The following is a 17079-nucleotide window of genomic DNA, read 5'->3' on the forward strand; positions in this document are numbered from 1 at the left end:
CCCTAGGATGGTTATTATAGAAAAGATAGACGAAAACACGTGTCGGTGAGGACGTGGAGAAACCGGGGCCCTCACAGGCTGCCGACGGGAATGGGAAATGTCGCAGCCACTTTGGCAAACAGTCTGGCAGTTCTTCAAAGTCAAACACAGAATTACCATGTGACCTGGCAAATTCTACTCCTAGGTCCATACCCAGGAAAATCGAAACATACGTCCCTACAAAAATATGTGCAGGAATGATCACAGCAGCAATACTCACAGTAGTCAAAAAGCAGAGACAATCCAAATGTCCATGAACTGAGGAAAAGATAAAGTGTGGCATATCCATATCCATGTAATGGAGTGTTATCAGCTGTAAGGAGGAATGAAGTTCTGATAGATGCTACAATATGGACCAGCCTTGAAAACATTAGGCTGCATGAAAGAAGCCAGAGGCCACACGTCGTGTCATTCCACGCATGTGAAGTTTCCGCGCTAGGCAGATCTATGGACACAGTACGTGGATTCCTGGTTGCCTAGGGCTGGGGGTGGGGCGACTTGGGGGGAAGTGGGGAGTGACTGCTATGAGTAGAGGGCGTTTCTGGGAGGTGAGAAAGGTATCTGAAAATTGCTTGTGATGGTGGTTGCACAACTTTGAGAATATACTAAAATTCATTGAATTATATACACTAAATTGGGGAACTTTCTCATTGAATTACATACACTAAATGGTGAACTTTCTCATTGAATTGCATACACTAAATGGTGAACTTTCTCATTGAATTATATACACTAATGGGTGAACTTTATGGCAAATGGATTGTATCTCAATAAAGCTGTTGAAAACTTTTTCTGGTCTATTTGTGTCCAGTCAGTTCCATGTGCCATTAACTACATCCAAAGGCTATCTCAAGAAAATTCCTCACGTTGTTTCATTTCTCTACTTTCTCGTCCCATTGCCCCTAGCTTCCCCTGTCTGTCTGTCTGTCCGCTGTCTGTCTCTCCTTCTTGCGCTGGCTCTGGCTCACACTCTGTGTTTCGTTGCTGGCCTGCTGGCGATCACTGTGAAAGCCACATACCTCCCATCTGTTCTTTGCCCTTAGTGGTTTTACCAAAGTGAAAGGTTTTATGTGCTTTTGCTCATATCGCCGCTTTTAGTCCCATGTGTTAAACCTTGGACTCTAGAAACAGTTCGTGTTTCCAGTACTTTAAGACTTGGAATTTTTGGACATTCTCTGTTCATTTTTATGTCTGCTTGTTTCACACTGAATGACTCTTTCCTGAGACCGTTTCTTCCTTGAAATACCTTGACCAGTGCAGCCAACACATCCAAGTAATATCCAGTGGCACCCAGTTCTCCTATGTCCTGCCCCAGAGCTACGAGGACAGGTGGCACTTGGCCTGCCTTCCGTGTATTATAAGCAGTAGCTTTCCCAAACCTCTTCCTGCAGAGTATGGTAGAAGTTTGCCTTTCCTGCCTCCTCCAACAGATTCCTTGCCGTGGGCTACTCAAAGCCACATATTTTAGATCTAGGTTAGGGCAGCTCCCCCCTTTTACATCTCATTTCTGCATTAATCAGGGCAATTACTGCAGCTGGTACACAAACCCTGAGATCTCAGCAGCTTAACACAACAAAGCTTTCTCCCTCACCCCAAATCCTACCTGGGCTGCCCAGGGCTCACATTCCGGCAGTGACTCAGGGATTCTGACTACTTTCATGTCATCGAAGCTGTGGCCTCCCAGGTCACTCGGGTGGGGGAAGTGAGGAGTGCAGATGGAACTTAATTGCCTTAATTGCCTTAGACATAAGGGTCACGCACCACTTATGTCACCATTGGCCAGAACGTGTCTTGTGACTCCAGTGAGTGCTCGGTGTCTGCCACAGGTGAGCTGAAGCACACCGGGCCGAGAGCTTTCAGCAGAACACGAGGTACCTGTGGGAAGGAGAAGATGGAAATAGAGGCTTCTTGTTTAACCATAAGGATAGAGGAGGGTCCGACAGATCTGGGGAAGGAGAATGAAGGTGTCTCCATGACTCAGCACTCCCTGTGCCCTGCAGCTTGTGTGAGGAGTGAGTGCCGAAATGGTCAGCATAGTGGGGGCGCAGCTGGTCCTGAGTGGACACTGGTCAGGTCAGCTCCACGTCCCCCTTTGCCTCTTGTCGCAATATGCAATATTTGGGCAGTTTTAATTACAAGTTCCAAATGAGGAGCTGTAAAGAAGCAAGTTAGCTAGAGGGAATGAGAAGAAACATGTTGCAAATCTTTTCCCATTGGAAGGACATCATTCTGAGGGTGTCAGAAGTTTGAGATGGGGATGGAATGAGCATGAGATACTTCAGTGGGAAGGATGGGGAGCAGAACGGAGCCGCCGGGTGTTTGCAGAGGAGAGAGGGCAGGCAGCTTGCTGCAGGGAAAGTGATAAAATGCTTTTTTGTTTTCAGTCTTTTTTAAAGCCACGTTTCCTGACCGCTTCCTTATGTCATTAGCTATGCACTGCTTTTCAGCATGGTCTTGGATCACGTCCATCCTATGACTACACTACACTGACTTAGTCAAACTCTGATGGTCACACACTCTCATTGGTACCAGCTATTTTTGCTTTTAAAGTGAGTTTTATTTGTCTTTAGAACATTTTTATTTGGGGTAAAGAAAGGCAAAAATTGCACAACCAATTCCTTTACCCTACAACCAGGCTTCACATTTCTTATCATTCTGTCCTATTTAATTCATAATTATACATTATGGCATTTTTGAAAGAAAGGGTCATAGTACAGATGGGTTCCAACTTACGATGGTTCGACTTAATTCTTCAACTTTATGATGGTGCAAAAGTGCTACGCATTCAGTAGAAACCAGTACTCCAAGTTTTGAATTTTGATCTTTTCCTGGGGAAGCCATGTGCGGTGTGATGTGTCCTCTGCATGTGGGCAGGGCCGCCAGCCCCAGCTCCCAGGCAGCTGCACCATCAGAAGGGCAGACAATCCATACGCTATAGTGTGCCCTGTTGCCAGTGTTTTCTGGATATTTTGTGTTTTTGCATCCCATCATGTCTGCAAAATGATGTTTTCAACTTACAATGGGTTGATTGGGACATAACCCATTGTAATTTCTGTGCTAGGTAACCCCAGTAGCGACATCAATCGACTAATCCACCCGTCAGTCACTTAACACGGCAGGTCCTCAGATGATGCCACTTCGTACAATGTCTTTTTTTTTTTTTTTGGAGATGAAGTCTCACTCTGTTGCCAAGGCTGGACTGCAATGGTTCCCTGCAACCTCTGCCCCCCAAGTTCAAGCAATTCTCCTGCCTCAGCCTCCCAAGTAGCTGGGACTACAGGCACGCACCACCATGTCCAACTAATTTTTTGTATTTTTAGTAGAGAAGGGGTTTCATCATGTTGGCCAGGCTGGTCTCGAACTCCTGACCTCAGGTGATCCACCTGCCTTGGCCTCCGAAAGTGCTCGGATTACAGGTGTGAGCTACCACGCCCAGGCTGTTCAGTATCATTTCATCACAGTGTTGGCGAGGAGAAAGCTGATTCCCGTCAAGGGCCACCGTGTATGGGGCTTGCACTTTCTCCCCACGTCTCTGTGGGTTTTCTCTGATGCTCTGGTTTTCTCCCGCATCTCAAAGATGTGCCTGTTCACGAATGGGTGTGTCTACAGGGCGTCCTGGGAGTGAGCGTGGGTGTGAGAATGAGTGGGCCTCCCGTGGCCTGAGGGCTGCTTCTCGCCTTGTGCCTGGAGCTGCTGCCAGGATGGGCTCTGATCACCGATGACCCTGAACTGGAATAAGCGGGTTGGAAAATGAATGCATAAAAACAAATTATTGTAAAATAACAATTTGTAAAGTCTACTATCACCCTACAAATGCATGGCAATGACCTGAGTGGTTGGAGAGGGCTCAGGGAGCCCACCCTGTTTGTCTTTTAACTTTGTGGGAGTAGAAGGCGCTCCTTACAGTTTTTGCTTTGATTTCACCCCCCACCACAACGACTGCAGTCACTTACTGATTCACCAGAAATTGGATAAATAATGATCTTACTTGTTTTAATTAATCTTTCTTAAATGTCTGTACAGCTCATTTATTTCAGTGTTTAATATTAGAAATGTTTTGGGTCTATATTTAGAAGACTGGTGATGTTTTTGTGACCAGAAATATGTTGTTAGGAACTTAAGTCTTGTCTATATCGACTGGCCTATGGTAAAGTTGGTTTCTGTATTTGTTGTTTCACATAAAGTCACAGTTTCCAAGCACCTTTTGCTGACATTAAGTGAGAACTTACCATACAGAGCCAGTTCCCATGCTGTGTTCAAGATTCTGGGGATACAAAAAGAAAATAAAGCCAGGCCCCTGTTCTCGGGAAGCGCACTGTCTGTGCAGAGGCGTCTGTACTGACTCACAGGGCACCGACAGCAAGCGTGCAGAGACCTGAAAGCAATACAAGTTCATGGAAGGCTGAAAGAATTACAGAATCACAGTTCCAAAACCATAGAAATCGTCCTCTCCGACTCCCTTTTAATTCATGAATCCTCTCTACATCATTCCTTATGGGTGATCCTGTGGTAGTGGTGAAAATATCTCCAGTGGTGAAGATAATAACTGAATAGTGCGGTGCACACTCAGCTAACAAGGGGTTCGCTCTCACACTCTCCTCGTGGTCTCTGCGTAGCCCTGTAAGCCACACTTGGCTAATACCATAAGATATTCTTGGGTGCAGTTTGAATGCAAAAGGCTATAGCCTCTGGGGATGGGGGGGTACCCCAAGGGGTCACCCAACAAACCCTTGCTCCAGCTGCCTGAAGCTTCTGGATTCTCCCTGTCATTTCCCAAACTTGATTTTTAACCAGAAGACATTGGGCGCTAGAGGAAGGCACAGGCCAGGTCTCTCCTGGAGAATGCTGTGGGGGTTTCTAAATGCACGATGTCATCATTTTCTGGACTTGATAGAACTTGCTGTGCTAAGCTTGCCCCGTCCCACCCTCCAGCCAGGTGGCGTGCCCATCTCCAGTTCACACAGACAGGTTTTACTGCAGGTAAGACCACCCTCATCCTGGGCCTCTCCACTTCCCTTGGCAACAGGAGTTAACATGGAGCCAGAGGTATTCAGGTGTTTCAGGGCTTAAGGTGGAGTCCTGACAACCTGGATGCTGAAGCTAAAACCTCCCCTCACTACTTCTGGAACAAAAAGGTGGCCGGGCTCTGAGTACCATCCCTCTGTTGACAACTTCCCATGGCCCACGTCCTATCCTGATGCTCACCGGAGACCCCTGGGCTCTGCATCCTGGCTCACCTCCATCTCCACAAGAAGCCCAGGGCTTCAGGGTCACCACCCCCAATCCCACATGGCTTTCCCCTTCCCTGTTCTGCTCCCGAAAGCAGAGGTGGATCTGCCACAGCACGGAGGAAGCTTAGGCTACGGGCCCCTCGTGTTCACATGTGCCTGCCAAGGCTGGGCCTTTTCTCTTCCAGGGCACAAAAAAGGAAGCAGTTGTGTGGGTGCTGGAGGCCGCTGAGCCTCTCAACAGCGTGAAATCTGTGCTCCGCCATGACAATTCATCCTTTGCACGCCCTCAGCTCCCCTCCCCTGCTCTTGTCATCAAAATCACTTGGCTTAAGCCAACTCCAGCCCAATGTGTACCATCTAGCTGAAGATAGCTGGAGGACACTCAGCTAGTGGACGGGTCTTGCTTAGATGTATGACTGCTGCTCTCCAGCGGACCCCAGACAGCCTCATCCACCCCCTCCCTTAGCTCCACCCAAACTTTTCTCCAAGGTCACCTTGTCAGTGGGGCCTCTCTTGATGGCCTTCCTGAAAATGCAGACCTCCCATCCTGGACGTTCTCACCTTCTTACTGCCTTGCTTTTTTTCCCTGTGTTCAACATTTACATCCTTTTTTCTTGTACTTACTTATTTTATTTCCCCCACTGAAATGTAGGCCATAGTTTGTTTAATAGTTTGCTCAGTGCCTGGAAGGGTGCCTGCTACGTATGAGGTGCTCAAACAAAGGATTTTGGAGAAAATGGATGAATGACAGAATTGTGCTAAAATAAAGAGACCACCAGAGATGAAATGCCAAGCAAAGGCTCTGCAGTGCACCCTCCCGTTCAGACAGACAGAGGGACAAGAGTTGGCCTCGGATGCAGGCAGGGAGCTACTGGGCCACCTGAGTGGCAGGACTTCAGGGAAGCAGGGTGTCCTTTAGACATGGGATGGAGGGTGCTGAAGCTGTGTTAGGGAGGTGGGCGGGGTGTCATCTAGACATGGGGAAGGAGGTGCTAAAGCCATGTTAGGCCACAAGGGCAGCGATGTATTGTGAATGACCTTTCAGCCTCTCTGACTGCTGAGATTCTTCTCTCTCTTGCTTTCCTACATCTACTACATTTGATAGAACAAAAGATGCATTATTTTTCCCAGAAAGAACTATAACAGAGAATGACTCTGCATCCAGGGCCTGTGTGATGGGTGGAATGTTAAAAATTGAAGGCAGTAAAGAATGGACTGACTTAAAGGCAGATGGAATTTCACATCCTCCCACTGTTTGGTTGCTACTTAATGGCACACACAGCTCGCATCAGAATAGGTTTTTGAATGATTTCCTTTGTTAATGCTAAGCAACACTTATGCATGGTGTGATAAGGAAGACACTTACGAGGTTAAGGAAGTGCTGGTAGAAAAGACCACACATCGGGTACAGTGTACATTGCTTGAGTGACGAGTGCACCAAAATCTCAGAAATTACCACTGTCCATGTAACAACAAACCACCCGTTTCCCAAGAACTATTGAAATAATAGTAATAATAGTAATAAGGCAGGTCCCTAAGTCTACCATTGGCAAGAGTGGATTATAGGCGCAGCCATACTGCTGCCTTCTAGCGGTGGAGTGAAGTATCACACACAATTTAACAAAGATGGAGCCTTGTATTTGTTGTGGCTTTTTTTTTTTTTTTAAGAAAAAAGAGCAAACCACTTGTTGATAGGTGGAACATTATATTTTAGTTTTAAGTTTATTGCTAGCATAACCTATGGCTCGAAATCAATGGTGATATTGGTATTATATTAGGCAGATGCCCCCTGTTAATGGATTCGGTAAAGGAAATCAGCAACCAGGCTGCTGAGTGGAATTGTGTCCCCGCCCACCTGAATACATAATGAAGATTCTAGAAATCAACAAGAGAAGCAAAATGCTGGGAGCTATAAGCAAACAGACAAAGAACCTTCACATTGGCCACAACCACAACATTCTACACATGTGAATATGAGATCAGAGAAACCTGGAGAATTTAGTAACTGTTGAAATGAAAACATATTGGACACAATTGGTAGCAATTTACAGATGGAGCCACCCTTTTGTTGCTACAGATTAGTAAGGGGAATTGAGCTACACTGAGCATAAACTATGCCAGGTACATAGTAAAATTATCAACTTTAGCAACAAAAATATATGATGCTAGGACCTGCATTTTTGCCTTTCACAGACAGTAAACATGGCCAAAGTTATTTTGCTACTTATTTACATCCTAAAAGGAAGAAAATAAAAAAAGTGAACTCCAAGAGACCCCAGTCTGTGCAGTTAAAAACTGTGGGGCATGAGGACGCACGCTACAGAGGTGTGTTAGTGTGTTGCTCTGATTTCTTGAAAGACCATCATTTCTAATTATGAGAAGAAATATTGTACCAAAAAAGAACCTCGAATGGAACATATGCTCATGCTCATGTGAAATGGGGGGCGAATGAGGATGGAGTGAAATATTTAATAGATAAAGGGAGGCCCAGACAACCTGTTGGGTTTTCTAAGACCTCAGCTCTGGTAGTCTGTGCCAAGTGTGTGGCAGATACACGGTCATTCAGGACAAGCTGAAGCCAGTTGTAAGCATCAGATGTGATTCCCCAAATGCGATTTAAGGGACTCAGGAAGGAGTGGAACCGGTGGGTGCAAGCCTGGGCTTGTGGAGTGCCCCCCACAGGAAAAAGGAAGTGGCCGTCTTTGTCAGGCATGTGGGTGAGCGGTTACGACGTCATGGAATGCTGAAGATCTAGAGGTAGTGGTGAAATCCCTTCAACATGTGGAATTAGCAACGTCCCCAGCTCTATGGAGGAAGATTTATTGTGAGAAGATAGTGATGGCTAAAGATACAATCAAGAGAAGCCCATGATGATGAAAGGGAGTCACCTGGAGTCTCATAGCAAGAGCGGATTTCCGGGAGGGTTGGTCCCCTGCTTTTGAAGAGGACTGTTTTCCATTCTTTTGGCATAAAGATAGAAACTTGTATAACTTTAAAAAACACATTTATTCTGCATATTACATACATAGCTGTGATCATAATTGAAATACCAGTTTCTGTTGGAGTACAGGATTTTTTATTCTCTTTCCCCATTTGTATTAATTTTAGGGTTGCATTTGCTTTCAATCATGCAGAAGCATGACATTATACTTCCTTCAAAACTGTTTTTCTTTTGCTGTTGTTTGTAAATATATATATATATTTGCTTTACATATACTGAATCCTGTCCAGGAATTTGTTCATTCACAATTTTATTTTGGTGCTTGTTTGTAAAAGTTTTACTGCTATATTTACCTTTCATGTTTCACACTAAAAGAGTCAAAGTTATTTTATAATACGGCTTTTTAGTTCCCAGTATTTGCTAGACATGATGGTGTTATTTGCTCTCGCAGTTTCTGTGCCTAGCATTAGACCTAATTTTCCAGCAAACATGCTCTGTTTTGTTACTCGGTGCATGCCAGTATGAACCACTATACTTTTTCTTTAGCTTTGTGATTTGACATTTTCCTTTTAGAGTTAATAAATTATATCGCATGTGCAGAACTTTAAAATCACTTTCAGTACAGGTTGAATGTTTTCAAAAAACTTTCTTGTACAATTGAAGGGCATTTGAATATGTCTGCACATTTTGTATAAAAGTTAATATGATGATTATAGCAAATAATTGTTAAACTATGAGTATTGATTGCCCTGCAACCTGAAATTATCTAACTAGTACAAACATAAATCAGTTGAATTATATTTATCTCAATGTGATGTTATCTTGATGTAGTTGGTTTGGCAATAATGAGATTGACAATGGAGAATTTGAGGGATTACAGACATTTTGTATCTATTATGGCCGATATGAAAAACAAAAATATTAATTTATGAATACTACCTTGGGATTTCTGAATTCTTCCTTCTTTTTTCCAGGGAAATATTCACTTTATTGACAAATTTAGAAATGGAGAAAATAAAACACTTAGCTGATTTCAAATTTTCTAAGATTGTTAAGTTGCTCAAGAAATCTTAAATTTCTTGTTTTAATATTGTGTGTTTGAGATCTCTCACTGGCCGGGTGCGGTGGCTCACACCTGTAATCCCAGCACTTTGGGAGGCCGAGGTGGGCGGATCACCTGAGGTTGGGAATTGGAGACCAGCCTGACCAACATGGAGAAACTCCGTCTCTACCAAAAATACAAAAAATTAGCCAGGTGCAGTGGCGCATGCCTGTAATCCCAGCTACTCAGGAGGCTGAGGTAGGAGAATCTCTTGAACCTAGGAGGTGGAGGTTTTGGTGAGCTGAGATCATGCCACTGCACTCCAGCAGCCTGGGCAACAAGAGTGAAACACCATCTCAAAAAAAAAAAAAAAAAAAAAGAAAGAAAAGAAAAACAATTTGTGCTGCTTGCTAATTCTAGAATGTCCCTATGCTCGTGGAAGAAGCTCCTCATGCCGGTCTTCTAAGAAAATCCTATGTGTGTCTTCATGCATTTTTCATTGACTTTCTTATCATTAACGTAGCCTTAAAGTAGGCCCTCACAGGCCAGAGCGTGGCTCTTCTGGGTCCTCACGATGTCAGGAGGACACCTGCATTGTCTCACTTACTTTTCTCAACACCTGAGTGTGTATACTATTTAGCAGAGTGCAAGCATTTGACAGACAACAGTCTAAGGGGAGCATTCCTCCAACATTAAAGACTACTGCTGCTCACCCACAGCAGGTTTTGCGGTCGTGGGTGTGCTATACCCTCTGATTAGGGTTTGCGTGCTATGGATTTGAAACTACTTTATGCTAGCGATCTGGGCTACTGCTTATAATTTCACCACTGGACGATGCAACATTGCTACAGTAGACAGGCTGGGGTGAGCCAGAACTGGCACGATTGTGTGCAATTGAGAAGGTGACTGTCTCATCTGTGAAATGGGACAATGACATCTTGCTTATTGTAAAAATTAGAGTTATTGTATGAAAAGCGTCTAGCAGAGAGGCTGGTCTAAATTGCTGCCAAGACCTGGTAGCTGTTGCTACAATGCATAGAGGAATACAAAGTTGGCATAAAAAGTTGTAGATTGTGTGTGTGGTGGAAATCCATAGGTGAGCTATCAACCCTCTCGTCCAGAAAGTCTTGGCCTAATTCTTCACAAGACTGCACTATATTCCACTGACTCCATTTTCTGCTCAAAGTCTTCCATTGAATTGGACCTACTGATGAGACCTGCCTTTCCTTCAGGTTTTGCACTATTTCCTTGAGAATTACACGATTGCCAAAAATACGGTCATTCAGCTCTTCCCGGCCTTTGTCGTGCTTCGTCATTCTCCGGTTCAGGCAGGTGCATTGATTTGCTTTCGCTGAGGGCTGACTTGGAAGTTTCAGCTCATTTCAGTTTCTCTCAGCAAATTGGTGGTAACAGAAAGGCTGAGGGTTACCATGGAAATGGTCACAGCCTCACTCAGAACCACGAGAAATACTGTAGTATTTGAAACAGTGTGGATTTCACCAACAGGCTTTGGAGAGAAGATACATTCTGAAAGCTCTTGACAGTGGCTTGGTAATGGAACAATGAGGAGACAGTAATTCGTTTTCATTTCGAGAAGGAAGTGTGGCGTTCCTGAATAATGTGCCCACTTACGATATGTTATTTTCTTGGAAAGGAAAATAAGTTATGAGGAAAATCTGTCTGTTTTCATCCATTGCAGCACATTATCTCTTTATTTCTTAACCAAGACAAAAAAAGAAATCATGGTAACAATCCAAAATAATTATGATCCCAAACGTGTTTATATTTGGCTTTTTGGGATTTGTTTCTGTACGTACATTTTAATATGTGCCTGAAGTTCTGTCTGAAATTTCACTTCTTACCAAATAAAGAAGGCTCACCAGGAAGCCAAGGAAGAACAGGAGAAGCTGAGAAGCCATCGGACTCCTCTATCCTGCCTCCTTCCAAAGCCTCCCAGCTCCAAGCCAGCGCCGCAGCAGGCATCTCCTTCCAGGCCAAGCCAACCAAGCACAAGTGCCTGACCTCACACTCTTCTCTCGCAAGTGTCCCAGCTCTGCTTCAGAGGAGAAATGGAAGAATAAACCGACTGAGATGCAAACAAAGAACTAATGTAAACCAAGGCAACGCTGTGAATAAAAACGCAAAAGCAAGATTCGCTCCAGGAATTTCATGCCACAGGATGGTCGACGGCTGGAAACAGGGGTTTTGTTTTCTGACCACCACATCCCGATTCGAGCATCCCGTGGGGCATTTCAGTACTCCACACAGGCTTTAACGAGCGCCAACACGTGTATAATAAATGGTAGCTCTTTGACATTCAATTTCAACTTAGCTGTTAAAATGGCATTAATGGCAACTGATGTAATTTCTTTCTCACTTTAGTTTTTTTTTTTTTTTTTTTGGATTTCATTTGTAAGTTTTACCACTTAAAAATGAGGCATTTGTAGATCATAGAATCTAGGAGTTAACATGAAGTTTGAAAGCCTTCTATGGGTAACATTTACTTAAATATTTTGCCCATTACTCATATTCCATTTTTTGTTCATGTATTTAGATGATTTAATAGAAAGTTTATTCGATGTTTACCTCCCATAGTTTACTTTAGAATATCTCAGGACCCTTACATCTGGTCATATGCTGCTTATTTTCTTTAAAAATGGTATTTCTAAATTATTTTGTTACTTTTAACAAAACTGAGATGAATTAATTGCATAAGTTTTTGCATATATATGTATATCAATACATAGAGGATTATTTATCATATGCGTTGGAGGCATTTAGCATAAATTTGTGAGGTGCATTCATGACCTGGAATGTGTAAACAGAATGTAATGATAAGGCTCTGGGTTTATATGCCCCAATAACTGGACTTTTTCAGAAATTAGTAGCAGATTTGATTAGATGCCCACTGAATGCAGGTAATTGCCAAATGGTTTTTGGGATGATGACTTTGTTTCCCTCTATGATGACCCTGCTTTCTTTGGCAAACTGTATAGAATTGGGGGCGAGTTATCCACTGGACGGGCGCGGGGTTGGGGGCGGTGCTGAGATGACCCTGCAAGTCCAGCGAGTCTCAGAACGGGTAGATCCAATTTTAGGAGATGACGGTTAAATCTGCCTGAGGATGACATCTTCACGGGAGCCTCTGCACCAGCCTCCAGGAGTTTTCTTCTTCAAAGGTCCTTTCCTTCCCATGTTATTTATCTGTTAAGGGGACAGCAGGGAGAAGTCTCTGAGCCCTGCATTGGACCTATTGCCTGAAGTATTGTCAATCCCCAATCCTCTGGTGCCATAGAGAGGAAAGAGTAAGCTAATGAAACTTTGAGGTTCGAACTTTGCATTGGGTAGGAAAAAATAGGTTTCTTAATATATGTGATTGTAATGGCATACAAGGCTTTTAAATTCATGTGCATATAAGATAAATTTTAAATATTCTTAGAGAGTTTTCATGAAATATCACCTTCACATATTTCATCAGTTCAGTACAAAATGCAAAAATGTCTATTGTATAAAATGGGAGATTTAATCATGACCATGTTAGGAATCTTCCCAGTTACCCCTGGGAACACAGCCCCTCCAGAGTGCAGACATGCTTAGACTGCCATCTGTTTCAGCCTCCCTGTTTCAATGCTCCTACTGATGGAGTCCTGTCCAAGACATAGAAGCAGGTAACAAATCTAGACTGATAATAAATGGAAGCTGCAACCATAAAACCCCAGTGCAGATACAAGAGACTCTTACTGCGTCTGGCAGTGCCTCATTACCTTGTCAGTGTCAGGATGTGGCTCCAGATTTCCTGCTGCAATGAAATTATATTGGGGCTATCGCTGGAGCACACGGCTGGCCAGCCGCAGGAGGGTGGGGGCTTGAAGGGGGGCACATGCTGCCAGATGTTCCACTGGAGTCTGTCTCTTTTAAACTTGCTTCACCAAAAACTCTCCCCTACCGATTTCTAACATCCCTACTGCTTTAAGGAAACCCGCTTGGAAACTGCTCTTAATTTGGCTGTGTTTGTTGCCAACCATCTTTTGTCTTGTCTTCCTAACCTCTGCACAGGGGAGCTGATGAGCAGAAGGATCCGATTTCAGCCAAACATGTGTTTCACCGTATTGAAATGTGTGCTGCTTAATAGAGTAAACACCAATATATCTGAGGGCCAGGAGACTGAATTAACTGATTAGTATCAAAGAGTGCTGGGGCCGTAAACGGTAATTGGCCACTTTCTGAGAAAAGGTAGAACTCCTTTAAGACAAGGTCTTCCATTCTCATTAGCCCCTTACAACTAGAAACCATCATTTAGCCTCACCAGGCCAAGAGAGTAAATTATTCTCCAATTTTGTATTCCTTTTCTTTGGATAGGAGAAATGGGTTGAGCTAACTGCTTACAAATTGTGAAAAACAAGTAAGAAATGCTTATGACACATTTTGCCTATGTTTTATGTTTCTCTTTGACTTTTCAACAAGGTAAAAGTAGGATCCAATATCACAAAGAGAAAGGTCACCTACAATTGAGTGAATGTTTAAAAAAATACAAAAAATGAGGGAAGCTAATAGTCTACATAGGTTTGAAATATATGAGAAATTAAAGCTGTTTTATTTAAGAAGCAAAGCTTGGATCAATCTTCCAGGTAATGATAAAGAAGAGGGACTCTTACTCAGAATTTTTTTTAATATTAAAATATGTGAATCTGTACATTCTGCGGAGCTATCTGCAATTGTGAGTATTGAAACATACTAAATATGGGAGTAATAATCAATATGGGTCCTCCTTCATTTCAGTTTTCCATAGACCACATGCGTTCTGATAATCCTGAAAACGATTAGCTCTCTTCTCCAATGCTGGATGAAGACTACCTCATCCCTTCCTTCTTGCTTCTAACAACAGATCAGATCTCCAGGTTCAAAGTCCCTAGATGTGCTTTCTGATCCTGGTTGTTCTTTGTCAGCCTTCAAAGCCAGAGCCTTACTGACGTGCAGATCCAAGGAAAAGTTTCTTTCCTCGTTGTGTGTTGCCTATGTTTATAACCACACACACATAAACATATAAGCTCTGCATTTCCGAAAGCAATGATTTGTTATCCATATCTTATCTATACATTTCTGCTTTGACATTTTATTAAAAACATAAAAATGAGTACAGTAACCTAATTTGAATCCTTTAACTCAAAAAGTTTAGTTATGTATACATAAACTGATTAAAAACTTTTTTTGCCTTAGGAGGTACATGAATATGTTTTAAAATCTCCATAAAATAGCACAAGGTACTCTGTGTAAACTTACCCAGGACATACAAATAATTGTAAAATAACTGAAGGGCTAATAAAATAAACTCATTTATCTGCTGTAAATGTTATTTCTTCTTCTTTTTTCTTTTTTTAACCAGGAAATAAATTGACAGTAATGTGCGTTAAATCATTCGCTTTTGAAGAGTTCTCAAAGTTTCCACAAGATAAAAACCATTTCTGGTGACAATGGTTTTAAAAAATAGTTAAATTTCTACGGATAATTTTAAGCATAGATTTTTTAAAGCACTAGTTCTAGGATTATGGAATTTTTCAAAGCAGAAATAATTTTAATGTTTATAAAACTGGAAGCACTAATCTGTTTTATTATGAAGGGCATAGAAAACTATTTATGAATTTATTTTCTTTTTCTGTCTCTTCTATTTTAAATTAAAAATAGGAAATTTAAGATTAGGAAAAATATTTAGTAAATATCAAAGTTTCAATTTTAAACCCACTTTAAAATTGAGAAATACTCAAAGAGCAATAGATATGTTAAATAGTTGTACTAAAAATAATTTTCACAAGCCTCTAAGCCTCAGAGGGACTTTATTGTTATTTATACATATTTTGTATTTTTATATTTCTTTTTTCTCTTAGTAGTCTTCACACATTGTTTCAATAAAATCTGTATCTCTTGTGTATTTTATTCTTCTGAACAGTAATAAAACAGCTTTCAGATTTTATGGTTTTGTTAGGATTGAGATGAAATGCTATCAGATTAAGCATTTTCCTTGTGAAAAATGGAAAGTGTTAAGTAAGCAGCACTTTGGACAGGGTTTTAAAAACAGCTTTAGGAGCAGCCTGCAGCTTTATAATTTCTAGGAAAAGAACAGGATATGTACACACAGCAACCAACTTTAATTACGTTTTATACCCATTAATAGTCACGTGCTCTATTCATTATTTTAAAATTTAAGATAGGAAAAGAATTTCGAGAAACTGATTCTGAAAGCACACTGTTACATCCTGCCAGCAGGGGTCACAAAAGCATACACAATGGCTGTGGCACAGTTCATTTCTTTTCAGAGAGAGCACCTTCCAGTCCAGCCAAACGTTTATCCGCTCCCGAGGACATTACAGCCACATCTTCAAAATTGGGAAACATGAAGTTTGAACTCATTGAAAAGTCAGCTGGATTACTGAAAAATAAAAAAGAATATAGATCTGAATAAATGTTTGTTTTAGGTCTTTAAAAAATGACTTGAATCAGTTACAAAGACCACATATATTGTATGTTCCCATTTATACAAAATGTCCTGAAGAGGCAAGTTCGATGGGGATGGGGGTAGTGGGTGCCCGGGCCTGGGGGCTATGGTGGAAAGGAGGTTTGAATGGAGGTGATGGCTGAGGGGGTTAGGGCTTCCTTTGGGTAATAAATATTCCAAAATCGATTGTGGTGTAAAAGTCACTGAATTGTACGCTCTGAGTGAATTGCGTGTTGTAAAAACCACATCTCACTAGAACTGTTTCAACAATGACTTCACACATACGGCACTTTAGGAATCTGTACGTGGAAATCTCCAGGTTTATCTGCCTATGAGTGTTGATGGGTTTGGGGATAATAAATTACAAGATGCTTAATTATTTACATTTTTGTCAATGATTTCACTTCAGATAAAGATAGATTAATTTACCCCAAATAGTTTCTTGGGAGCTCTGGAAGGGAGAGCAGTCAGCCAGGAGAAGATCCTTGGAGAGGGAGGAGCCTCAGAAGGTGTGGAGCTCCAGGCTCCCAGCCCAGCCGGACTCCGCCAGGGGCTTGCAGGCTGCCGCTGGGGAGACGCTTCACCTTTCTCCATTCATTTTTCCTGTTTGTAAAAGGCAGAGCTGAGCTTTCTCCCTCAGGTGCTGTTTTAGCTCTACAAATTCCATTGACTCCTCTCAGGCTGTTTGCTTATTTGTGACTTACTGGAAACCTAGGAGCCTTGCCGTTCATTCCCAGCAAGCTCTCTACATTTACATGGTATCTGAGTGAGGATGGAGAAACAATTTCATTGTCTAACTTTTGCTAAGCTTGCTTTGGAAGCAGATGTTTGAACCTTTTGCTAAATTGCTTGAATTTGGAAGTCTGAATAAAACATTACTTATATTTTAAAGTTTTAATAAAATTAGTTTTTTATTAAAAAGACCTAATTAAACTTATAAGAATTTCCCAAATTGGAACTTTATATGTAATAAATGATCTAGCAAGCAGTCAGATTCGTATATATTTAATAAATACATAGCTTAACTATGCCCCTTTTTAAACCAGCATTTTTAAATTTAGAAAAGTAGTGATGTGTATTTTTCAGACATAAGAACACTTTTAGAGAAACGTGTTTTGAATTAGAGAGAGAAATATTCCAAATTGATTAACTTTCTACTCTTTTACCTCTCTCTTTATGAAGAAAGATTTTTTTGTAGTTCACTCTTGAATTCTCTCATTTCACTGGATCTTTATACAGCCCAAAATTGTAACATACTAAGACATTTGTTTTCTTTTCCTCTTCAAGATAAATACTTTAAAGACATCAAAACAAAAAGTCATCTGTCTGGTTCTCC

General features: G+C 41.8%; 1 long non-coding RNA gene across 1 annotated transcript in view; it reads left to right on the forward strand.

Moving 5' to 3' along the window:
- Positions 1 to 17079, forward strand: part of LOC131382167 (uncharacterized) — a 150202-nt gene that overhangs the window by 87731 nt on the left and 45392 nt on the right. The window lies entirely within an intron of this gene.

The sequence above is a fragment of the Hylobates moloch genome, unplaced genomic scaffold, assembly GCF_009828535.3.
Source record: "Hylobates moloch isolate HMO894 unplaced genomic scaffold, HMol_V3 SCAFFOLD_20, whole genome shotgun sequence".
In the NCBI taxonomy this organism is placed as follows: domain Eukaryota; kingdom Metazoa; phylum Chordata; class Mammalia; order Primates; family Hylobatidae; genus Hylobates; species Hylobates moloch.